Source organism: Physella acuta, unplaced genomic scaffold (genome assembly GCF_028476545.2).
Source record: "Physella acuta isolate Inbredline_101_S28 unplaced genomic scaffold, ASM2847654v3 ptg002309l, whole genome shotgun sequence".
Classification (NCBI taxonomy): domain Eukaryota; kingdom Metazoa; phylum Mollusca; class Gastropoda; family Physidae; genus Physella; species Physella acuta.
Window position 1 is genome coordinate 30,372 of NW_026733807.1, and position 27,866 is coordinate 58,237.

Below are 27,866 nucleotides of genomic sequence, written 5' to 3' on the forward strand. Positions count from 1 at the left end.
ACAATGAGTAGATAGTTTCAGAAATTCTATTTGATCAGTTTTGTCTTACTTTATTTGACCTGTTTTTCTTCTCTCCCCTTTTCTTTATCGTTCCACCGCATTGAATTTGAAAACAAAAAAATTTACCCGTTAAACGTATCGGTCAATCGGTACGCCGGTCCAAAATTCTAGTATAGAAAAGGCACACGTACAGAGAAAAAAAAACGCTATTCACAGTCGTAGCTAAAACAATAGCACGAACGGCAACTCTGTTTTAAAAACGCCACGTTAAAAATAGATAAATAGCCTCGAGATAGATTTTTTTTTTAAAGACACCTCCTAAAGAAGAGTGGATAATAAAATATTGATACGGGGCACAATCAATCGTACCCGACCGTGAAAGACTTCGATTCTCCAAGTCGACGAGAAGTTTGTCGAGTCTATTGTTATTATCTTCGGGCGTGGTATTATTATTCTACATTTTTAATGAACTCAGTGCAGACGACCAAACCGGATTATATCTGCTTGAGCTGTCGTCTGCCTGTTTGGAGACTAGAGACAAGGCTTACTAGGGGTGGGGGCTATAAATAGTAACGAGGGGTGGATGGTTAAGGAGAATATGTACAACGAAAAAATTTATGACGCAGTTTTTGACAACGATCTGAAGCTAATGCACTTCACAGCATGGCGCCATCTTCTTGCACTGAAAAAAATCAAATTTCGAAAATTTGAAAAGAAATGAAGGTTTCTAGAGTGGGGTTTTAAGACTGATTAGTTTTAAATAAAGAAATACTTCATGCAGTAAGACACATTAGGTCAGATATAGTGTGCTTGGTTCTTTAGTCCCCCTCATATTTATTGAATGATGGTAGAAAGTGTTGAATGAAATTCATTAGTCTGATTAAATCATACATTTGGTAGTTCAATGAACCCTACTACCAACTGTGGTAGCACATCTTCAATGAACCCTACTACCAACTGTGGTAGCACATCTTCAATGAACCCTACTACCAACTGTGGTAGCACATCTTCAATGAACCCTACTACCAACTGTGGTAGCACATCTTCAATGAACCCTACTACCAACTGTGGTAGCACATCTTCAATGAACCCTACTACCAACTGTGGTAGCACATCTTCAATGAACCCTACTACCAACTGTGGTAGCACATCTTCAATGAACCCTACTACCAACTGTGGTAGCACATCTTCAATGAACCCTACTACCAACTGTGGTAGCACATTTTCAATGAACCTTACTACCAATTGAACTAGACCACCTGTAATGAACCCTACGACCCGTAGGCCATCTTTGATGAACCCTACTACATGTAAGCCAGCTGTGCTGGTCACCTGGCGAACACACCTCCTGTAACACACAGCACACCGTGCTACCTTCCCTACCACCCCACCCTCCCCTTCTCCTAACAGATCCCTTTATCTCTAGCAGTCTGAGCACACATCCCCCCACCCCACCCCACGATTTTCTCTTATCTAAATCCTTCGACAAACAGCGACCATCATAGTACACAGGGCGGGCATAGAGTCGGTAACACAGACCTTCAGCGGACGGCTAACAAATGCAGGCTCTACAAATAGACAGACATTGTCGAGAGTTTATAATAGACTGCACAGAATCTTGAGAAACACATTTTAAAGAAGTTTACATGAAACAAATGCGCAGGTAGTCACTGGGTTGTTGTTTTGATTTTTTTTTCAAATATGTTTGTCAAAACCAGAATAAAAGTAGAACCGGAAATGGAAAAAAGTAGGTCTTGGTCAGTCTAAACAATAATAAATAAAAAAAAAAAACAAAAAAAACAAAAAAAAAAATGTGTGTACATTTTTTTAAAAAAATATTTAGATTTATATTTATTTAAAGCTTTGTATTGTCCTATAAAATTGTAACAACAAATAAAAAGGAAATCAAATAATTTGTGTTAAGGTGTGAGTCTCTGACGAAGACCTGTGGTCGAAACATATATTATACCATTATGCTTTTTAAATCAGGCTTGTAGCGTTTTTACAACTCATCCTACACATGCGATCAAGTCTGAAATCGACAAAAAAAAGTTACTCAATAGAAAATATAATGGCATAGAAACTGATATGATAAATTATTCGGGAAGACGACAGACAGAAAAAGACTGGAATTAGACAGTAAATGCACTGACAACTGACACAAGAGATCGCTTGTGAGCTCATATACATACATATGCATACATATACATGAAAAAATAACTCGCATCACACATACAAGATTTAAAAACTGAGTGATCAAATAGGCAGACTAGCGACAACGGACAATACATAGACAAAATTGACAGAACACAGTCAACAGTCAATACACAGACAAAGTCAATACACAGACAACAGACAGACAAGACAACAGACAGACAAAAAAACAGACAGACAAGACAACAGACAGACAAGACAACAGACAGACAAGACAACAGCCAGACAAGACAATAGACAGACAAGACAACAGACAGACAAATCAACAAACAGACAAGACAACAGACAGCTGAACAGGACAGCAGACAGCGCCAGGATCACAAGTCTTGCTCTACTTCCTGGTTCAATACTCGTGTGTTTGACCCCATCGATCTCAGCGTCTAGTTCACCCCAGCACCTTCTCACTCAACATTAGTTCAATAACAGGCTGATCACCAGTTAAATGTCACCATCACACGGGTGAAGCATTTATATATATATATATATATATATATATATATATATATATATATATATATATATATATATATATATATATATATATATATATATATATATATATATATATATATATATATATATATAAATGCTTCAACCGTGAAGATATATATATGATATATATGTATATACATATATATATATATATATATATATATATATATATATATATATATATATATATATATATATATATATATAAATGCTTCAACCGTGAAGATATATATATGATATATATGTATATACATACATATATATATATATATATATATATATATATATATATATATATATATATATATATATATATATATATATATATATATATATATATATATGTGTGTGTGTGTGTGTGTGTGTGTGTAGTTGACTAGTAACAGATCGTGTTGTAGATCAAACTCACCCCCCCCCCCCACCCCCATCCATACCTCCTCTGTTTTGTTCGAATGACATTTTCCTTCCTGGAGAGCCAAGCTTGCCGCTGTGGGAACATCCGGAACATTCCTGTGTCTCCAAGACATGGCGGCGTTGTTGTGGCCAGGTACTTGTATGTGGGGCAGGCCATTAGTAAATTAATTTGCCAAAGCAATTTTTTGTGGATCAGGTCATTTATAACTTAATTTAGTATTATTGTTGATCAATCATCTCTTCTTCTTCTTCTTCTTCTTCTTCTTGGTTCTTAATTGTAATGTTGGGTAGGATATCCTCCAACACAATTAAGTATTACATGTCGACTTGTTTTACGCAATCTAGTCCGTTGACTCCTTTTTCAGCCTGTTTTTCTTTCGGGATTTGCTGCAATAACCTTTGTCCAACCAAGAACAAACTACAAGGCAGCAGTTGTTTGATTTTGGAGTTCTCTCTTCTAGATGAGTTGCTGTCCCCAGCTATCGAGCCTCATCTACCCATGGGTTCGAACTCGTACTTTAAATTTAGCAACGATTGGTTGCTAATTAATTAATTAATTAATTTGGCCAGATTAAGTTATGTGTATTTGGCCATTATTGTGGCCATGTTCAATGGGTCGTGTCGTGGATGTTGGCGGGGCGGGGGGGGGGGGGGGGGGGGGGGGGGTAGGTGGGTCTTGTATACAATCTGTTCTGTTGAAATGGTCGGGGTATTAGGGTTTGGGATTTCTTCCCCATTCACCCAATTATCTACCCAGGATAACTGTGAGGGCGGGAGGGGGGTGTATTTCTAGACTTGTATTAACTCTACTTTCTGAAGAAAAAAAAACAATCTAAAAATAAATTAGGACTTGTGTGAAATTTCGATTATTTCCGTATAATTCCGAGAAATCCCGTAAAATTCCGTGAAGTTTCGTGATAATCCACGAAATTCCGCGATCCAAAAAAAAATTCGGTTTGATCAACCGTTATCGTTCGCGTGTTGTGGTATGACAGATGACAGGCCCAGCATGACAGTCACAAACTGGTTGACACCGGGTTGACACCACTAACTGGTCAATCAAAATATAAACGTCAAGCGATCGGGTTGTCCTGTTTCAAAATGCTTACATTGGAACTGTTATGGAAAATTGGCAATAAAGGAATATGAATGAAATAATTTTAAAATCAAGAATTTTTTTAGATTTATAATTCTAATCGTGGTGGTATAGAGTGGTAGTGTTGTCAGCATAACGTCACTTTTTTTTTCTTCAGAAGAGACAGGTTCCCCACAGAGCTGTGTTGACGCATGGAGATCATGAAGATTCGAACCGGGGATCCGAACTCGAAACTTTCAAGTGAGCAACCGTTCGCTTTATCACCCAACCACGCCGTTCACATCAACATCATTTTGTCAGTTTAAAACATTAAAAACACCATGATTTTATTTTTATTTTATTTTACATTCAACGAAAATTACCCTTTCTCTTTTCAGCTCTGTCTATATATAAAAACTCCACCCAGCTCTAATGGGTACCTAGCTCATGTTAGGGAAATTAAAGGCGGCTGGGCACAGTTCTGACCACACCTTCCCTTCAAACAAGGATTCCATTTTTTTTTTCTTTCATGAAAACAACAGCCCCTCTCCCTAGAAAAAAAAATGGACATTTTACAAAGGTGTGTAGGAAGGACGAGCCGTATTTCCCCATTAAAAATTGGACACGGCCAAAGCTCTCATTAGTAAGGAATACTATGCGCCCGCTAAAAACCTGGGTAAACATTGGGGGAGGGGTCTAGGGGGGGGGGAGAGTCCGTAAGCTTTCAGGCTTGTTAGCGGCACTCGGGCGGCGAGGTATGGAGTGGGGGGCCCACGCGTTGGGTTGCTAGGCAACGGTAGACGCTAAGGGGATTGGGTGCGGTTCATGTTCGAGGTGTCGGGTGTCGAGCACGTAGGGCGCGGGGTGGGGTGTGGGGGGGGGGGGGAGTTGTGTGTGGGTGGGGGGGGCAGATGAGTGAAAGAAAAAATATATTTTCAGCATGTTGTGAGGGATGTGGGACGTGTTTGGTTTTCTAAAAATAGACTCAGATGACGTCATTTCGGCTTCCTGTGTACTAGCCTTGAAAAATGTGTCGTGGTATCTAAACAGAGGCAGGACTGTCATGGGGGACTGCCGTGAAAATTTCCGGAGACCGACACAAGTGGAGGGAACTTTTTCTGGCGGCCCTATGTGTTTTTGGCAAAAAAAAAAGAGAAACCAAGAAAGACTTTCATAGACATGACTTGCAGACATTTTTTTTACATGTGGAAAGATGTGTTATTGAAATAACGTGTAGACAGACTAAGACGACAAGTAAGACATGAATGGACAAAGAAATGACATTTACTTAAATAGGGACAGTTTGGGTATAGGATTTCAAACGCGATGTCATGCAAAAAGATGTGTCATATAAATGACATAGACAGACACAAAAAAAAAATGGACACTTGGCTAACATGAACATGATGTCACGAGCGAACATACCTGTAAAAACCAGAACAGGTGATGGTACTTAGAACACGTGACATTGAAATATTTGCTCAGTCTGAGCCGGGGTGGGTATAAGGTGGTTTTTTGTTTCAACCCGCACGGGGTTGGGCATGAGGTGGGTTTTTCTGAAAACGCTAAATTTGAGATTTCCCCTGTGTCATATATCAATTAAGAAACGGATCCCGCTATATACATATAGACCCCCGCTATATATATACATATATTTATGTAAATGGTTAAAAAAATGTAACTATAAGAAAACTGGGCAATCCCGCTTGCAAAGGTAAACATTATTTAAGTATTACCGTGACGCTTCAAGTTTAAAGAAGGACGGAGGCGTTAGGGATGACAGTCACCGACAGGTAATTAGATGAGTCTAATAACGGAGTCAGACAGGTGGAGTCGTAGATTGAGTCAGGTTACATATTGAAAAGTTGAAAGAAAGTCAACAATTTTAAAAAAATGAACCTTCCCTTTTTTGGGATATCTCGTTGCAATTGCCCCGATGCAAGGCATGACATCCTTTGTTATTTTTATTTAAGGTAAATTTTTAAGAAATAGTCTGCGCAGAAGGGAATGCCTTCCGATTATTCCCCCTTATGCTGGTCGGCGAGAAGTATTTCTGAGCATGCCTTGAATAGTAATGATTTTTAATATTGTGCAAATATAGCAAAGGAACAGCTACGGTTTTAGCAGCTACGGTTTTAGATTGAGGCAGTTTATCATAGATAGGTCCTAGATAGTCACAAGTCGTAATCACGTGATAGCAAAACGTAACAAAAAAAATCCGCACTGGAAAGGAAAAGGAAAAACATTAAATTTAGTGCGATTTTTTTTTGAAAATTTCAAAATTATTTACAGTAATCGGCGTTAACACTTCGGATAGTTCAATTAATTCGCGAAAAAGATATACAAAACTGGGATTTTCAAGTCGTTGTTTTCCTTCATTTATGTATAACGAATTTCTTTGTAAGTTTTAATTGTTGTAATAGTGGAAGGTATGACGAGGGTTGTTGAAATAGCTGACGTCAGGGATCGAATCCAACGGCAACCAGGTGATGATGTCATACCCGGTACAACATCCTTTGAAGCAGACGACGGCGGCGGTAACTATATATCCAGAGCCTCGCTACGCCACACGTTGATACTGGGATCAAAGGGAAAAATAAAAAGCCGGGGCGAAAGCTATAAGTACACATTCAAATCGGTTCACGGGCTTGTTTCACCTTTGTTGCCATAGCAATCCGATAGCAACATTGCCTAATATTAGAACCGCCATATTTATACATTTTTCTTGTTCATCAAAGCGGCATTTTCCCCCGTCTTGTTTTTGATCAAAGCGGCGTTACTCTTAACGACGCTCGGGCGTCACATCCGGGTGTCGCAAATTCCCCCCTCCCTATACACACACTTACGTCTCCCCCTCCCCTTCATTGCCATTGTGTCCCAACAATAATCACCCGGCGACAAATCACCGCGTCGCTAATTGAACTCATAATGGACATAGGGGTGTACTCGAACCGCCGACAAGGTTCGGACCCCGAGACTGACCAACCCCGGGGGCGGATGTTTACCTGGTCCCATTGTGAACATGGTGGGGGTCGGTTTGGACGATCACAAACGCACGAGGTTTGAAATCACTTCACACCCTACCCTAAGATCAACACGACCTCATCACGGCTCGTGATTGCCGGTCACTTAACGTCGTTGGTCAAGGTGAAGGTCAACAGCTTAAGGTGACCACAGGTGATGACGTCATACAGGGGGTGCTGTTCCAATTATCTCGTACCCTGTACCTTTTGAAGCACTTTAGAAAAGATCAATGTTCAAATTGTTAGCTATAACAATATATATATATATATATATATATATATATATATATATATATATATATATATATATATATATATATATATATATATATATATATATATATATATATATATATATATATATATATATATATATATATATATATATATATATATATATATATATATATATATATATATATATATATATATATATATATATATATATATATATACCTACTTATATAAAATATGCATGATATACATGGACATATATATCTAAATATATAATTTAATATATAATATTGCATAAAAAACATTGTAATTTCAACCTTCTGATTATCGTGATTTAATAAAAAATAACTGGAGAACCTTTTAACTCACCTTCCCGACCGTCATGTTTTACACGTGCAAACAAATCACGCGTCTCATACACGCCCGTCCCTTTAGATCTTAAAAATAAAAACATTCTAATTAAAAAGCATGTTTAATCAAGCTAATTATTTACCTGAAACTAAAACTCAGGTATGTGATTGTTTCGAGTACGATCCAAAATCAATTATTACATCTTGCTTGTTTTCACCTTTGTTGTCATAGCAACCTCAATTATTGCATCTTGCCTCCTGTTGAAATTTCAAGGTTAGATATTATGCACAACGTGGCATGCCCACGCGTATTAATTATGTTAATTAAAACTAAATAAACTTATATTGGTTTCTCGTGTAACAGGAACTGTTACAAAGACGGTCTTGTTTGACGAACTAATTTAATCTTAAATTAATAGACTCTAGCACGCGCGGGCTAATTAATCACGTGGTATACATACAGCCAATCCGATCAGTGTTTTAGTCAAGGCCAAAATGTACTTTACTCAACTTTCTCTAACCCAGCGGTGACCCCCCTCCCCCACCCCACATGTTACCCTTCTTATGAGACCTAACAGGTACATACATTTTTTTACAACCGGACTGACATACATACAGACATACATACATACAGACAAGACAACTTACATGTAACAGACAGTTATACAGCCAGACAGACATTCAGACAGACATACAAACCAGATAACTTACGTAGCTCCAATACACTATCGCCTATCAAAATATTTATTTATTTATTAACTTTTTAAAATTTACAATTTAGGAATGCATTGATGGTACCCATTCTTAAATTTTAAGATATAAATTTTAGAACTGTTTCCAGTATTATGTATTATGTGTATAAGAAAAATATAACAACATGACAATTAACCCATAAAATGTGGCCAGTCCCTGTCCTTGCCGGAATCGGAATTTTACCCCGTCAAATGACATATTAGTACTCTATGCGCCCGCTCAACCATTCGAACCATTTGTACTTTCTTCGCAGGGAAAACAAAACTCCGTCATTTTGCTCATACATTTATGCGTCACTTTAAACTGAGGGTTGGGACAACATGGGTTGGCAAGGGGTCATTTTATAAAAAATCTCAACAACTCTTCAAACGCAGTTCTTGAGCAACCTGGGTTGACAAGGGTCGACATAATCAAAAGAAAAAAAAAAGATCTACTCACTCTCAATGACGAAATCTAACAGGAAGCATTTCAACTCACCCCAACGAGCCAATTAAAACAATAATACAAGCCATTATGCCATCGATAGCGTCGTCCCCCCCCCCACCCCACCCTCACCCCACCCCACCCTTTGTCCGGGGGCCGGGAAACAATATGTCAGCTTAGACGAGAACAAATCGATGGCTAGAACTCGTGTGAAGCGGGTTTAAGTAAGCCATTTTCCCCCCCCCCTTTTGCTCGTGACTTGGCTATTGTTGCCGACATATATACGGGATTACATAGATCGATATCGCGTCATTCGCTATCAGTGTAACAGGCGGTCTCAATAAAAAAAAAACGGTTTCCATTTGTTCATGCGTCTCAAAGTATTGATTGATTTTAAGAATTATTTTTTTTTTAATGAAAAGGGATACCCGCATCTGATATTCAGTAACCCCCCCCGTCAATTGTCAAAAACTTAATTAGTTCAGCACTGATAATAAGTGTTTTAATTAATTTTCAGTAAATGAAATATTTTATATTTATAATAACACCTGGATAATACTTTTCTAATTATTCAGGTAATTTAAAAAAAAAAAACTCATTTTTTTTGTTTTGTTTCATATTCAGGCATTTTGAAATAAAAGTGATAGGGATTAGATAGTTTTTGAAAGAAAGAAAAATTCTAATTATGCTAGAATTGTTAAGTTCCAAATGATACTGTTAAGAAGGTTACTGTACTCTAACGACAAAGAGGTGCTTTAATAGAACAACAAAGGCATAGCATAGTGGCGTCACACACACACACACACACACACACCCAAACACACAAACAAACACACACCCAAAATAGTACTTTAAAAAGGTGTGAAACACAGTCATAGACTCCACTACAAATTAGAATGGCATCGTTGTGACGCCGAGACTTTGAAACTAATTCATCGACTCCACTAATCGAAGACGAGGCTGTAGACAGACGCGCGCTAAACAAGTTTCAACACGTTGTAAGTTAAAAGTACCCGCATATTGAGTTCCCGCACTGGTATTGAACAGAACACAGACACGTACGTAAAGGGTTAATTTTAACACACGAGATGGGCTGGAGAGTTCAAGGACACACAACAAAGGTCATAATAAAGAAACCGTTTAGTATGATGATGGTGATTCGATTAGTTTAATTGCGGATATACTACATCTAGTGGTTAGATGTTTTGTCAAAATTATCGGTTTATTGTTATAGATTACCACCCCCCCCTATTTTATATTATTCTCTACCAACTATTTTATCTTACGTACTCAATATACCGACACAATTAATAGCCGGGGATCGGAAGAAGTGGAAGGAAATGGTGGAGGCCCTATGTTCCATAAGGAGCAAAGAGGACTAAGTCAAGTCACTCAATATACCGGGTCGATCAAAGACGAGGTATTGTAGTCTTTCAAGTATGTCTGTCTAAATATAGCACCAGGGTAGCAGACGATTTAGCCTGCAGGTGCGGCTGATCTCTAGAGTATTAGAACACTTGTTTATAAGCGAAGTGCTTAAAAGTCTTTTTAACTTCCTTCTCGGAGTATCGCAAAAAAAAAAAAAAAAAAAAAAAAAAAAAAAAAAAAAAAAAATTCCAAGTACCGCCCCTCCCCCCTTCACTTTCTCCACCCCCGCCGCCAACAGATCAAAGTAAGTCATTTTACGTTGAGATCTACCTGATCGGATTAGTCACGGTCCAGCGACCACCGCTCAAGGGAGACAATCCCTGTTTGTTCAACCGGAAGCAACGAATGTCGTCGTCGGCGTTGTTGCGCAACGTGATTAGTGTTACGTTCTCCTGCTAAACAAGGGGAATTAATCCATTAAAGGGAGTAAACTTCGGTTACTTGACAATTTCGCACGATTTTCTATAAAAGGGGGCAGATTACTGAGGTTAGTTAATTTGAAGGAGGTTTATTAAGGTAGATGGATCTCTTAATGTATGTGTTGTTTGCAAAGGGTTGAATTCACGGGTGTGGTGGAGAGTGTGGCGGAAGTGTGGGGTGGAGGGTGGGGTCTAATGTATGATGGAGGGTGTGGTATAGTGTATGGTAAAAGAGGTTGTGTAGTTACTTGAGGATGGTGTGGGTTAGGGTTTAGTGCATGGCAGAGGTTGTGTATGGTGGATGGTGTGGGGTGTGGTTGAGAGCACGGTAGAAGTTCTGTGGTGTGGGTTAGTGCATGGTGGAGGTAGAGGGTTACTGTATTGTAGAGGATGTGGTGTTGTGCATGGTGAATGGTGTGGGTAAATGTATGGTGGAGGGTGTGGGTTCAAGTATGGTGGATGGTGTGGTTTAGTGGATGGTGGATGGTGTGGATTAATGTATGGTGGAGGGTGTGTATGGCGAATGGTATAGTTTAAAGTATGGGTGTATGAGGGAGGGTAAGGTCTTTAAAGTGGTTCCACTTTTTGCTATATATATTGTGCTAAAAGATATGTGATAAAATAAGAAAACCCATCTCAGTAGATATATTTATTTGCTAATAATAATCATTAAAAAAGTTTTAAAAAACCCACGTTTTCTGATTGAACTAAAAAGTAGAAAATAAACGCTATACATCACAATAATGCAAGCGATCACTCTACTATAAGCGATGAAAAACGTGGGGCGCCGAAGAAAAAGTTATATTACTATTGGTTAGATAATACTATTGACTTTTATTAGGGAGCTTGTAGAGAGTCAACAGTATTAGAAACTGTAAGAAAATCACGGCGCCCCACGTTTTTGATCGCTTATAGTAGAGTGATCGCTTGCATTATTGTGATGTATAGCGTTTATTTTCTACTTTTTAGTTCAATCAGAAAACGTGGGTTTTTTAAAACTTTTTTAATGATTATTATTTTCTACTTTTTAGTCTTTGTCTGTTTGTTTGCATTAAAATCTTGCTATCGATTTTATCTTTTCACTTTTTTTGGGTAAACGAAGACAACTCGTAAAAAGACAACTCGTAAAAAGACAACTCGTAAAAAACACGTTGTGTGAATACGTTACTGACTAGAACACATAGATTTGAACCCGTGTCGAGCGGGATAGCAATCGTGTGCCCAACCACTCGACCATATCGTCTCCCCCAAACTGGCCTACCTCCTGTAACTTTAAACTCGGTTCAAACTAAATTATCTGCCCCTAAGCCTGTGGCGACGTGGGATCGTTCGCTTCACTGCGCGCGAGGTACGCGTCGCTGGTTTTTTTTCTAATGGCTCGCAGAGGAGAATTATATATATAGATTATATAGCGGTCTAAAATGCTCAATAAAATGTTTCCATTGATCAATTTAGTAATAATAACAATTGCATATTCTATGGTCATCCAAAAGAAAGCTTCCCTGAAAATTTCAGCGCGCTAGCTAACTGGGAAGTGCCAGAAATTTCGATCGCAAGATTGGATTGGAAAGACAAACAAATAAACAAACAGAGAAAGCAAGTTAAAGAAAACGTGGGAAAATGGGAGGCACAAAAAAATCTAATGTCTATCCCTATCCTCGAACTGTAAATAAACCTTTTATTCCATCTTGCGAAACCGCCATTAGCCACTACAGTGAACTTCGCTCACCTATCAGATCATGTAAACAATTACACTATTTGTGACGAGTCTTTCGGGGCAAGGGCCAGTAACTCTACAGTAAACCACAAGAGTACTGCCCCTTTCCTTCATCTTTAGGTACAAACTAACAATCATCTCTTCCCTATCTCTCTGCCTGAGAAAAACCCCCACCGTGACGTAACGCGTGACGTCACCAGGTCAAACCTAATCGAGGTAGCCACCGCCGACGTGTATGGTCATCTTCCCACGACGTAAAGGGATTAGCGATTAGAGATTAGAGGGGGAAGGTAAGAGTAAGGTACTAGGGTCAAAACGACCAGATTTGATTAGCACGGTGGAGGGGGTGGGTGGGTGGTGTATTATAATGGACGATTATCACAACACAGAGCCGATATAGAAAGATTTACAAGAATATATATGTATATATATATATATATATATATATATATATATATATATATATATATATATATATATATATATATATATATATATATATATATATATATATATATATATATATATATATATATATATATATATATTCAGAGAGAGTACAAGAGAGAGAGACAGACATATAAAAGTATTGTACGAATTATGCTCTATCAGATGATGTATATGAGAAGTAACTGCTCACAAATGTATGAAGTACCTAACACCGCATGATACAGAGAAGAATAGACACGCTGATATTAACTTTTTCTCACCGTAGGATCATAACAAAGACCATGCAACATTCTGTAAGGTATAACTGACTTCAAAGAAATGAGACTGGGGGGGGGGGGGGTGATATAAAAAGATGAAAGAAATTTAAAAAAAAAATTGTTGGATAGATAACGCAGGTGGAAGGACTTGATAAAAATGGGGCGGGCGATGATAGGGGGCCACCGCAGATGTCACATGACGTTATATAACGCAATATTCGGTTCGTGATGTTGGGTACGATTGGGGTTTAGTGGTGGTGGTGGTGGTGGGGGGGGGGGGGGGGTGAAGTACGATAAAAGAATAAAGAACAACAACACCTACGGTCCACACCTGGCCCGCTGGACGAATAATGTGCGAACCGTGGTCTCAGTGCCGGCGTCGTGTACCTGGCCGTGTAATCTTTCTACACCCAGATATCGGACAACGTGACGTCACCGATGTGTGACCACGCGTTGTTTTTTTCTTCTTCATGCGAGTATATCGCTCTGGGAAGAGATCAATGCTCAAAGTGACGTCACGGTATGTGACGTCACTTTCACACACGTGACAAAACCTTACCTTTCTTCGTGACGTCATCTTTTTTACGTGACGTCATCTTTATATAAGGCGCAATATTTCTAAAAATAAAAAAAATCCTATCAGAATGTTATCTTTTGTAATATTTTAACATTTCTCCCGTTATACAGACCGATTCATAAATATAACCAACGCCATTTTCCCAATCTAAACCCTTTAACCTGAAGTAAACTTCAGATTAAACATAACCTAACCTTAACCGTGATCAGCTACACACCTGTATATGCTTCAGTTCCCGTGGCGTTGTGCTGTTAATCAAAATCTGTTTTGACAAGTTTCGCGACATGCGCTCTTTATTTTAGCGACACGATAAACTTGACGCGTTGAATGGTTCTCACATTGGTACATACACGCCCCGCGTGGACTTAATTAATTAGCTGGTTTACTGCGGGTTAATGGAGGGGTAATAGAGGAGTAACTGAGGGTTAATAAAGATAGGGTATTGACGGTTTACTGCGTTTTAGATATGGGGGTAGGTTTGGATGGGAGGAGGTTGTGCAGAAGGGGTTTTATGGAGGGGTGGGAGGTGGGTTTGAGGAGAGGTTTAGGGGTTGTAAAAGGAGAAGGGTGGTGGAGGGTTTGGTGGATGGGTGGAAGGAGAGTTGAAAGGAGGAGGGGAAGGATGAGGGGAATGTAGGGGTGAGGGAGGTGTACATCGAGAGTGAGTAGATGCGGGTGGTGAGGGGGATGGGTAGGAGGGGTGGCGGTAGGGTGGGGGGCGGGTGTCAGTAGGGTGGGACGGGTGGCAGTGTGGTGGGGGGGCAGTAGGGTGGGGGACTGGTGACAGTAAGGTTTGGATGCAAATGTGAAAGAAAGAGTGCACAAAGGGTTTTCGAGGAGGGGGTGTTTGGGGTGTGCGAGAAAGGATGGTAGATGGGTTGTGATGAGGAACGGAACAATACTGTGTGGAGGAGAAATGCATAGATGGACAGAGGCAAAGAGAGATGGGAGGGAGTAGTGAGAGAAGGAATGGAGGAGGCTTGAAAAAAAATGGGAGGAGTGTTATGAGAAAGCGTGACAGGAGAGGGTGGAGCTTTGTTCTCAACCATTTCTAACAATTAAACACACCCCTGCCTGAACTCCACATGCTAAAAAAATCTGGACACCACTCATCTCAAAGCGTTGAAATCAAAGACCCCCCCCCACCTCCTACTCGCCAAGGTCCGGCCCCGGCGTTGACCACCAAATTGACCACCCGGGCAGGTGGGGGATGTTTTTCTATGTTTTACTGTCATACTCGCGGGGAGCGCGGACGGGCTAGGAACCGACCGGAGGAACTGTTTTCTTAAGCCGCGTCAACTGTCGTCAATGTTGTTCTTGCAGTAGCCCAGCCAATGGGCCGCGCTAACCTGGCTCTAATTGAGTTCATCGGGGCACCCGATGTGGGGGTGTTAGTGTGAGGGGGAGGTTGGGGTGGATTTGGTGAAGGGTTCAATTATCTAGTTTTTATAAATTTGATTGGGAGGGTATAGTTAGTTGATTTGGGTGCGGGGCACGTTAAAAGATGGCATATGAATATGTGGTCGTTTGGTTTAATTAGGATTCAATACGAAGTAGATGGGTTAATTTATCATTGGATTGAAACAGGATATACTTATAGTACAAGTTAGCGTGCTAAACAGTTTATAATAGGTTTTTTTTTTTCTGTATTGGTTTTAGTTAACTGAGGGAGGTTGGCGTGGTCGAGTTGGTAGAGCTCATGCTTGATAGCTAGGGACAGCAACTCTTTTTAGGAGAGACAACTCCAAAATCAAACAACTGCTGCCTTGTAGTTTGTTTTTTGGTTGGACAAAGGCTATGGAAGCAAATCCAAAAATAAAAGCAGACTGAAAGCGGAATTAACGGTCTATATTGCGCATAACAAGCTGACACGTAATACTTAATGATGTTGGAGGAAATCCCACCCAACATTAAATCAAGATTAAAGTGTAAAAAAGAAGAATTTAAGCCGAGCCGGACAAAAATCATTACATTTTTAAATACTAGAAGATTGCTTAAAACATTAAAACACTTTTTTTTGTATTGTAAAAAAATATAAATTAAATTGGAATGAATTGCAAGTAGATGCCGGATAATGGAAAGCTTTGAACTCTGGTATAGATCTAAATAGATTGATTGGTTATTTCAATAAGAAGCTATATCGACTATAAGTCCACGGGTACTGAAGGGCATCGCTTATTTTAAAACGTACTCACACATTCAAGTGCCTGATTCTGAAACATGAAAACAAAACGATCTATTCAGAACACTAAGAGTCAAATTAAAAACGATTTTACAACATTACTATAATTACTGCAAAGTTCATCTTACGAATTTGATACCGCAGTAGACATTTTCTTACACAATATAGTTTATGTCTAACATTAATCTTGACCCTATAATCCACCCCTAAACCTTGACCTTATCTAATCCACCCTTAACATAGACCCTGACCCTGACCCTACCTAATCCACTCTAAACATTGACCCTATCTAATCCACTAAAACTTGACCCTAACCTAACTAATCCACCCCTAATATAGACCCTGACCCTTCCTAATCTGCATCTAAACCTTGACCCTGTCTAATCCATTCAAAATTTTTCCCAATCTAATCCACCCCTAACCTAGACCCTACCTAATCTACATCTAAACCTAGACCCTACCTAATCTAAATCTAAACCTAGACCCTACCTCATCTACATCTAAAACTTGACCCTACCTAATCTACATCTAAACCTAGACCCTACCTAATCTGCATCTAAAACTTGACCCTACCTAATCTACATCTAAACCTAGACCCTACCTAATCTACATCTAAACCTAGACCCTACCTAATCTACATCTAAAACTTGACCCTACCTAATCTGCATCTAAACCTAGATCCTACCTAATCTACATCTAAAACTTGACCCTATCTAATCTGCATCTAAACCTAGACCCTACCTAATCTACATTTAAACCTAGACCCTACCTAATCTACATTTAAACCTAGATCCTACCTAATCTACATCTAAAACTTGACCCTACCTAAACTGCATCTAAAGCTAGACCCTACCTAATCTGCATCTAAAACTTGACCCTACCTAATCTGCATCTAAAACTTGACCCTACCTAATCTACATCTAAAACTAGACCCTACCTAATCTGCATCTAAACCTAGATCCTACCTAATCTACATTTAAACCTAGATCCTACCTAATCTACATCTAAACCTAGACCCTACCTAATCTACATCTAAACCTAGACCCTACCTAATCTGCATCTAAAACTTGACCCTACCTAATCTACATCTAAACCTAGACCCTACCTAATCTACATCTAAAACTTGACCCTACCTAATCTGCATCTAAACCTAGATCCTACCTAATCTACATCTAAAACTTGACCCTATCTAATCTGCTTCTAAACCTAGACCCTACCTAATCTACATTTAAACCTAGACCCTACCTAATCTACATTTAAACCTAGATCCTACCTAATCTACATCTAAAACTTGACCCTACCTAATCTGCATCTAAAGCTAGACCCTACCTAATCTGCATCTAAAACTTGACCCTACCTAATCTGCATCTAAAACTTGACCCTACCTAATCTACATCTAAAACTAGACCCTACCTAATCTGCATCTAAACCTAGATCCTACCTAATCTACATCTAAAACTTGACCCTACCTAATCTGCATCTAAACCTAGATCCTACATAATCTACATCTAAAACTTGACCCTACCTAATCTACATCTAAAACTTGACCCTACCTAATCTGCATCTAAACCTAGATCCTACCTAATCTACATCTAAAACTTGACCCTACCTAATCTGCATCTAAACCTAGATCCTACCTAATCTACATCTAAAACTTGACCCTACCTAATCTACATCTAAAACTTGACCCTACCTAATCTACATCTAAAACTTGACCCTACCTAATCTGCATCTAAACCTAGATCCTACCTAATCTACATCTAAAACTTGACCCTACCTAATCTGCATCTAAACCTAGATCCTACCTAATCTACATCTAAAACTTGACCCTACCTAATCTACATCTAAAACTTGACCCTACCTAATCTGCATCTAAACCTAGATCCTACCTAATCTACATCTAAAACTTGACCCTACCTAATCTGCATCTAAACCTAGATCCTACCTAATCTACATCTAAAACTTGACCCTACCTAATCTGCATCTAAACCTAGATCCTACCTAATCTACATCTAAAACTTGACCCTACCTAATCTACATCTAAAACTTGACCCTACCTAATCTACATCTAAAACTTGACCCTACCTAATCTGCATCTAAACCTAGATCCTACCTAATCTACATCTAAAACTTGACCCTACCTAATCTACATCTAAAACTTGACCCTACCTAATCTACATCTAAACCTTGACCCTACCTAATCTGCATCTAAACCTAGACCCTACCTAATCTGCATCTAAACCTAGACCCTACCTAATCTGCATCTAAACCTAGACCCTACCTAATCTGCATCTAAACCTAGATCCTACCTAATCTGCATCTAAACCTAGACCCTACCTAATCTGCATCTAAAACTTGACCCTACCTAATCCACTCTAAACTCTGACCCTGTTTAACCTACCCCTAACTTAAACCTTGACCTTATCTCTATCTCTAAACCTTAACCCTAACCCACCTCTAACACACACTCCAACACCTACCATTCACGCCCCTAATTCTCATGCTAATCCCCCAGTAGATTAACACACCACACACAATTCCCGGGCATTGCCACTCTCCACACACACACTGGCACTACACTTCTACTTGATCCTACTTTCAAAGCATGCTTTGAATGCCTATCAACACCAAGATTCCCCGGGGGTCATCACGCCTTGGTGCCAGACCACACACACTCTCCCACCCTCGGGCCTGTACTGTGTATAGTTCTCTCAGCACCAACAGTGCTATCTAGTTCCTAAGGTTGAGAAGAACCTTTTGAAAAAGATTCAATACCTTTGGTTATATTGGTTTTTTGTTAAGCGCCAACGATTACCACTTCGGCGTTTGAATTCGTGAATTATTCAGTTCGGCTGAACATAGTATACGACGCCGGATTTGTGAATTATTGAATTCAGCGAACGTAATCTTGATATAGGTTGATATAGCATTGGGCGACCTCGGAAATTTTATAACACGAGAACTCGGTGAACCGTGACGAGAGTTGGTGGTTGTAAATAAATGGACCGAGATTTGGAAACAGATGCATAAAATTATGTCGATTGGAAATCTGGGTATTGGTGTACTAGATTTTTTTATTGTCGTGTTCGACATGAACTGATTAATGGTTATGTTAACTGACTAATGGTTATGTTAACTGACTAATGGTTATGTTAACTGACTAAAGGTTATGTTAACTGACTAATGGTTATGTTAACTGACTAATGGTTATGTTAACTGACTATGGTTTTGTTAACTGGCTAATGGTTATGTTAACTGACTAATGGTTATGTTAACTGACTAAAGGTTATGTTAACTGACTAATGGTTATGTTAACTGACTAATGGTTATGTTAAATGACTAATGGTTTTGTTAACTGGCTAATGGTTATGTTAACTGACTAATGGTTATGTTAACTGACTAATGGTTATGTTAACTGACTAATGGTTATGTTAACTGACTAATGGTTATGTTAACTGACTAATGGTTATGTTAACTGACTAATCGTTATGTTAACTGACTAATGGTTATGTTAGCTGACTAATGGTTATGTTAACTGACTAATGGTTATGCTAACTGACTAATGGTTATGTTACCTGACTAATGGTTATGTTAACTGACTAATGGTTATGTTAACTGACTAATGGTTATGTTAGCTGACCGGCTCCCATATAAACTGACCAGCTCCTATACCAACTGACCAGCTCCTATACCAACTGACCAGCTCCTATATCAACTGACCAACTCCCATATCAATTGACCAGCTCCCAGTGGCGTAGCGAGGTCGGGTGTTACCCGGTGCGACACTTAATGGTGTCACCCCCCCCCCCCCAGAGGCGTAGCGACCCTTCCCGGGGACAAACTTTCAAATTTTCGATTTGCACCCCCCCCCCTCAAATTTTCGATTTGCACCCCTCTCAAGTTTTTCTATATATATTTTGCTATTTTTTGCCTTGGTGTCACCCCCCCCCCCCCCCTAAATGGTGTCACCCGGTGCGTTCCGCACCCCCGCCCCCCCCCTCGCTACGCCCCTTCCAGCTCCTTTATCAACTGACCAGCTCTTGTATTAACCGACCAGCTCCCATATCAACTGACCAGCTCCTATATCAACTGATCAGCTCCCATATCAACTGACCAGCTCTTGTATTAACAGACCAGCTCCCATATCAACTGACCAGCTCCTATATAATCTGACCAGCTCCCATGACAACTGACCAGCTCCCATATCAACTAACAAGCTCCTATATTAATGGACCAGCTCCAGAATAAACTCACAAGCTTTTGTGTCAGAATACTATCTCCACCATAAACTTTGCGTCTTCAGTATAATCACAATGTCTGTCTATGTTCGGCTCTGTGGCCAAATCCGACTAATGTCTACCTCACTTACAATACAGCTATTTTATTTTCATTTTAAAAATCAATTAATTTCCGATGACAAAGTATAAAATATCCGTTTTTTTAAACAAATGTGGTATTAAAAAATATCTGTTTCTTAAAGAAATATGATATTAAATTAGTTGCTAAAATTAAATGTATAGATATACTACATAAGGGGAGGTAACAATATTAAGACGTAGCAATTGCCATCAGTTAGGAAAGTTGGTAACGTATATTTACACGTATAAGAAGGCTGGATCTAGTTAAGTGCAGATAATAATTTTCAAGAGAACAATTTAACTCTGAAGGGAGATAATGGTAAAACTACATTAATATTAACCGAATTAAATTAACACATACGGGAAGTTTAAATTTACAGTTTATCTTATATCATTTCAATCGTAACGTCACATGTGTTACTTGGTTCCAATCGTTGTAGAAACAGTAAAATAAATTTACTTTCTGAAAACGAATTAAAAAAAAATGAAAACGAATAACGCTGTTATTTTTATTATCATATCAAAGGGAATACTCATGTTAATAATAATCTTATTTTTAGTGCATTTTAACCCTTCTTTTAAACAATTTATATTCTTTTATTGTTTAATTGTATACTAACACCGCGTTTACAAGTACGACATGTATACTAGGCATGTTTAGAAGCAGAGGCGTAGCGAAGGGTGGGGGGGGGGGGAGCAGGGGGCACATATGTTCCCGGGGCGCCGATCTTAGAGGGCGCCAAAATGGGTTGGAAAAACAAATTAAAATCTCATTTTAGCTGCATTTTTGCTTTATAAATAGAAAAAAAAAAATATATCGAAAGTTTGGGGGGGGGGGGGGGGGGGGGGGGGGGCAACTAGAAAGTTGAGGGGGGGAGGGTGCAAATCGAAAATTGAAAGGTTGATCCTCTGTCTAGAAGAAAAGAAACCTTCACACTAAGTTAACTTTATCAGTACATGTATATAGGGGGAGGGGAGCTACTCACTTATTGTGAAGTTTCTTTTTTTTTCTAGACAAGTGTACATGTCGCAAGCATAAACACGGTATAAACATGCATTGTAAACTACTACTGGTCAAGGTTGCGTCACAGTTACTATGACAACTGTCAACTGAGAGACCCCCCCCCCACCCCCCTATTCCCAAAAAAGTCTCAAATAAACCCTTAGCACCTTATAGATATTTAATGATATAAAACCCATTATATTCGTCGTTGTATACTTTTACCCATCACCATTACAGGAAAATTTTATAGCTGAACAAATATATCCGTATCTTTCCGTCTTTATAAATAGCCTCCCTTACACCGTCGAATTCGTGATATATTTAGCACACCCCTTAACCACACCCCCTCATTTCAATAGACTTGCACCGGGTGAACCCGCCATGTCATATCCTAATTGATATTGAGCGTGTCACTCAATTTGTAAAGGGACCGTGGTCGTGTTCGGGCCCAATCAAGAGGGGCACATTACTGCCAGAAATCATTGGACGGGAGTTATGGTTCCTTCTGATTTTTTTTCTTAAATTTTTTTTTTATTCATTTCAAATTGCGGTGATTACAAAATGACTGACTGAGTGATGACGTTGTCGTGTGATACAGAAAGTGGAGGGAATGACGTCAGTGTCAGGTGTAAGTTAAATGAGTGTCAGGGTTGATTGGTGGGGGGTCAAAGTTGTAATCTAAAATGCAAAGGGATAGGGGTGGGTGGGGCGGTAATCTTCTTCTGTAGTATATATATATATATATATATATATATATATATAATTTTTTTTCTTTAATTAATTAATTAATTAATTAATTAATTTATTTATTTATTTATTTATTTATTTATATAATTTAATAAATAAAATAAAATAAAATAAATAAAATAAATAAAATAAATTAAATAAATTAAATAAATAAAATAAATAAAATAAATTAAATAAATTAAATAAATAAAATAAATAAAATAAATAAAATAAATAAAATAAATAAAATAAATAAAATAAATAAAATAAATAAAATAAATAAAATAAATAAAATAAATAAATAAAAATAAATAAATAAAATAAATAAATAAATATATACATATGTGTCTGTGAATATTTGTGTGTGTGTGTGTGTGTGTGTGTGTGTGCTAGTACATTTTTTTGACAATGGAGAAATCTTACAAGAATACTATTTCAGCTGTTTTAAAACAAGCCTGATTGTAAAGATTCAAGTTTGCTAAATGTTACCAATAAATAAAAAAAAACAAAAAACAACAACAACAAAAAAGCACCATAGATCTTTAGGTCAAACCGACCTCATGGCTCAGGCAATTTCCAGATCTCAACGTTTAAAGACGATGCGCAGGGACGTGTGCCAGGTATCCAATTCTGCTGAATGGTCTCGCGATCAAATCTGGCACTGAACTCGAACCCACGTGCGAACCACCTCGCCCACTAACACCTTGACCACTCCATCCCGTAACTCGTACATCACACCTGGCCTTAATTTCCGATGTCAGATTGCTAAATTTAGCGGAATCAAGTGCAATCCCACGGGTCGTGGGTGGATGGGGGGAGGGTACAAAACCGCTTTCACGGTTGGCTGGGGTCGGTGAAAAAGAAACCTTCGGCGGCAGAAGACCGAGTACCGAAACATCCGATAACCAGCGCCGTGAATGGGCCCGGCGATTTACCGATCTCACGCTCCGACGCCCCCCAGACGGGAGTCACGTGGGTGGCCCGGGGAGTTGCAGTCCTGTGATGGTGTGATCGCCGGGGAGGGGGCTGAGAAGGTTGGGACAGTTACAAGGGTAAGGGTGTTGGACCGTGGGGGCCCGGGCTCAAAGATTTGACTAACAGGGTGGGGGGGGGGGCCCTGACTGAAAGATTTGACTAACAGGGTGGGGGGCCCTGACTCAAATATTTGACTAACCGGGGGGTGGGGGGGGGGCCTGACTGAAAGATTTGACTAAAGGGGTGGGGGGGGGCTGACTCAAAGATTTGACTAACGGGGTGGGGGGCCATGACTGAAAGATTTTACTAACCGGGGGTGGGGGGGTCCTGACTGAAAGATCAGACTAACGGGGTGGGGGGGGGGGGCTGACTGAAAGATTTTACTAACCGGGGGTGGGGGGGCCTGACTGAAAGATTAGACTAACGGGGTGGGGGGGGGGGGCTGACTGAAAGATTTGACTAACGGGGTGGGGGGCCCTGACTGAAAGATTTGACTAACGGGGTGGGGGCCCTGACTCGAAGAATAGACTAACGGGGTGGGGGTCCTGACTGAAAGATTTGACTAACGGGGAGGGGGCCCTGACTGAAATATTTGATAGTCGGGGGCCCCGACTCAAAGATTTGACTAACTGTGTGAGGGCTTTGACTGAAATATTTGACTGTTGGGGTGGGGGCCCTGACTGAAACTGTTGGGGTGGGGGTCTTGACTGAAGTATTTGACTGTTTGGCCGTGGGGTGGGTGGGGGGGGAGGGGACATGCCAATAAGATTCAACTTTGGCGGGCCCTGACTAAATGCTTAAGTACTAATAAACTTTGTATTTTGAAGAAACAAATTGTCAATTAGCACTGTCTCCTATGTAGCCTGCGCCCCAGTCGTAAAGACTTAATTGTGTCGGGCAAACAGGGACCCAACGTAGAATTAAAACAAACTCCTGTGCCAATACGAGCTTGATTAAAGACAGGGTTTTGTCAAGGCTTCTCTCGTATAGGTGCTAAGCTTAGAGAGATTGAACCTCCATTTGTGGGTTAATTGAAAAAAAAAGACCATCGTCATCGGGTTGTATCATTAGTGCGGCTCACGACACTAGATTGTGGCTGCACTACTAACTTGTGGACCATCACACTTAATTGTGGACCACCATACTAGCTTGTGGGCAACCATACTAGCTTATGACCCGCCATGCTCAGATTTGAACTGTCACACTTACTAGTGGTCCACCAATCTAACTAGTGGGCAGCTGCACTAACTTGTAAGTACACACCTCACTTGAGTGTTGAAAACAACAAACACAACGACAATAACGACAACAACAGCAGCCGCCGCGGCAACGACAACGACGACGACAACGATAACAGCAGCAGAAACCATAACAACAACGACAATGACAACGACGACGACGACAACTACAACGACGACAACAACAACGACAACAACGACGACAACGACAACGACTACAACAACAACGACAATGGCAACGACGACAACGACAATGACTACAACAACAACAACGACAACGACGACAACAACAACCACCACCAAGAGATTCAACTTTCCACGATTGCCAGCATTCAGGTGGTCACAAGACACCTGCCCCCCACACACTGGTGCCATTGTCCAGCAATTAAACCCACCCCCCACACACACCCCACACACACACACCAAATATCAGACAGTCCCTGGCTCACACACCGCCCCTCCCCGCAGGCGATTTTAATTTGACTAAGATGATGAAAAAGAGAACGGAAGGATACAAAGTCATGGAGAGGGGGGGGGGGAGATGGACGCCAGGGAGGATATTGCTTCATAAAGGGGGCGCGGGGTGCGAGAAAGTTTGGGTTTTGACTTGGATCAATTGAGGGCTTTAAAATGAGTAAAGATGGAGGTGGGTGGGGGGGGGGGGGGTGTATTCAGTCTACCATGGAATCACATTTTGTAAATATACTAACGTGTAGGCATATGTGTATAGAAATACCCTTACCATACGCAAACACTCCTATACATATATATATATATATATATATATATATATATATATATATATATATATATATATATATATATATATATATTTATATACCTATAATTGATAATTGTTATATAAAGAGTACATTGAGAACTAGTGATGGATTTTATAATGGAATTATACGCCCCCGTGCCAGGTGTGTCAATAAGTGCTACGTGGATGTGGCAGGTAAAGAGAAACTATGATGTTCGTTTGATTCAAGTTTTTACACCTGGGTGTTTACCACAAGTGTGGAACAAATGAGTAAAAAATTGTTTCCTTTGTTAAAAAATTGTTTCCCTTGTTAAAAAATTGTTTCCTTTGTTAAAATATTTGTTTCCCTTGTTAAAAAATTGTTTCCTTTGTAAAAAAATTTGTTTACCTTGTTAAAAAATTGTTTCCCATGTTTAAAAACTTGTTCCCCTTGTTAACAAATATGGTTCCACTACTTTAAAAAATCGCCACCCTCCCTGTTAAAAATTTTTTAACCTTGTTAAAAAACTATTTCCCTCCTAAAAATATTTCGCTGTATATTAAAAAATTAATTACTTAATTTTTAAAATCCTAAAATGTAATTGATAATTTAAAAATGTAAATTTGTATTATAATCTTCTATATGGGAGGTTTAGACTTCGATCTCCAGACTCTTGCGTGTAGGGCTTTCCTGAGTCCACCCAGCTCTAATTGGTACCTGACACAAAGTTAAGGCTAATGAAAGTATCTAAGCATTGAAAAGACCAGCTGTCCTTTTGTATGCTGAGGTAACAGATTCGGATGAACTCTACTTCACCTGTAATATTGACCAATAGATCCGTAAAAAAGCAAATTTTTTTTTTTTTTTTTTTGGAGTGACGAAAGTGTTTAATAATCATTTCAAGGACCAAGGCTCATTCAATGATATATAGATTTAGTCCATATCCATTTTTTTTTTTTTTTTTTTTTTTTTTTTTTTTTTTTCTTTCTCTTTTTTTTTTTATCTCTTCTCTTCTGTTTTTTTTTTGCCTCAGACATGTAATTTACAGCGTCAGTTGTGTGTGTTCGCTTTAGTATTACAGTTTTCATCATCGGCTTGTGAGGGCTGATACAGATTTACAAAGTAATATTTCTTTCTTACTTGTAGCCTACTTTCATTCATTTAAGATGGTTTACTTATACATAGATCTAATACAAAACGTCTAAATATAAAGAAAAAATAAAAATTAAAAACCAACCTGAAACTGAAAATGCAAATGTGTAATTAAATGATGATTCAAGGGATTTTTTTTCCATCAGCGTGGTGGGCTGAGGGGACGAGAAGGGGGGGAGAGGGTTGAATTTTTTTTTTTTTTTTTAAAGTAGAGCTGAAATGAATTTGGGATTACAGAGAATTAAAATGATACAAATTTTAAGCAATCGGAAAAGTTATGTTATTACAATGAGACACGTAAAAGCAAACACTCTTCCCTTTCAAACATCTATATCTATACAGTCCTCAATTAGTTTTTTTTTTTTCCTTTTTTTTATTTATTTTTTTTTTATTATTATTAATTCAATTGTTTTAAACCTTTAAATCAGTAATAATAATTTATTTGATAGATTTTACACAGCATCAAAGACATGAACATCAATTGCATATATAATAACCAAATAGAGAAAATAAAATGGCATAAGAACTAGACTAAAATAAGGTGTGCAAACTAGGTTTCTCTTGACTGCTTAGTTTACTGTGCTCTGTCCTTAGCTGAGGAGTCAAAAGTTCACATTGTAGACAGAAATAGAAACCACCGTGGGAGAAGTGTCTCTGTAATACACATTACTGATCTATCATTCCAAAACTTTCCATGACATAAAATTGACCCTTGGCAAAGAGGGCACGCTACCTTGAAAAATCCGCCAGTCCGGTTGAATGGAGGGAAATGTGTGTGTGTGTGGGGGGGGGGGGGGGTGAGTTGTGTATCTCTTTCTACCATTCAGGTTGTGCACTTTTAAAAACCTGGGAAACAGAAGACTGTTCTAATGTTAAATTACTTGGGGGCTGATCGAGTGATGTTTTGCTTGAGACTGTCGATATTAATTATGCATCTAGTTTATTTGCTTCTTCTGTAGTTCCAATTTTAGTTTCCTGTAAAAGTAGGATGTCAATATTGTGTTTATTTATTATGTTGTTTATTTGTTTTTAATAATTTTGGCTCCATGATTTTGGTATTAACGTTATATTTTCACCGAAGTTATTTATAATTAACTTTATTTTAATCGCAAACTTGTTTTAAACGCAAAATATTGAATCTAATTATTATTACTTTATTTTTTTTCTTTCTAATTAAGATTAAAAATAGTTAAAAACTTTTTTTTCTAAACGTTGAAAAGTCATAATGAACTAAAATATTTCATTTTAAATTGGCTTTAAAGAATTTCTGACTTTATCGATCACTGATTCTCTTATTGTCTCCCCTGTAAAGCCTTATTTATGTACACCTTGGTGGCGTTTTTTCGTGAGAGCGGAATTTCAGGCATAACTCTATTACTTGAAAGAATATTGTTTCGATAATTTTTTTTTTAAATGGAAAACTCAAAATACGTAAGAGCCCGAGGTTTAAATTGATTATGTGATTAATGTGTGGGGTATGTATGAACGGATTATATTATGTTGCTTGTGATTTAAGGATTATATTACGTAGATTATCCTTATAAGCATGTCGAGTGGATTAAGTCGTAAGGGTTGTATCTGGTGAATTATGCCATGCGGATTGTTGCCTGTGGATTATATGTCGTGAGGATTACGTTATATGGATTAAGTCGTGAGGGTTATATCT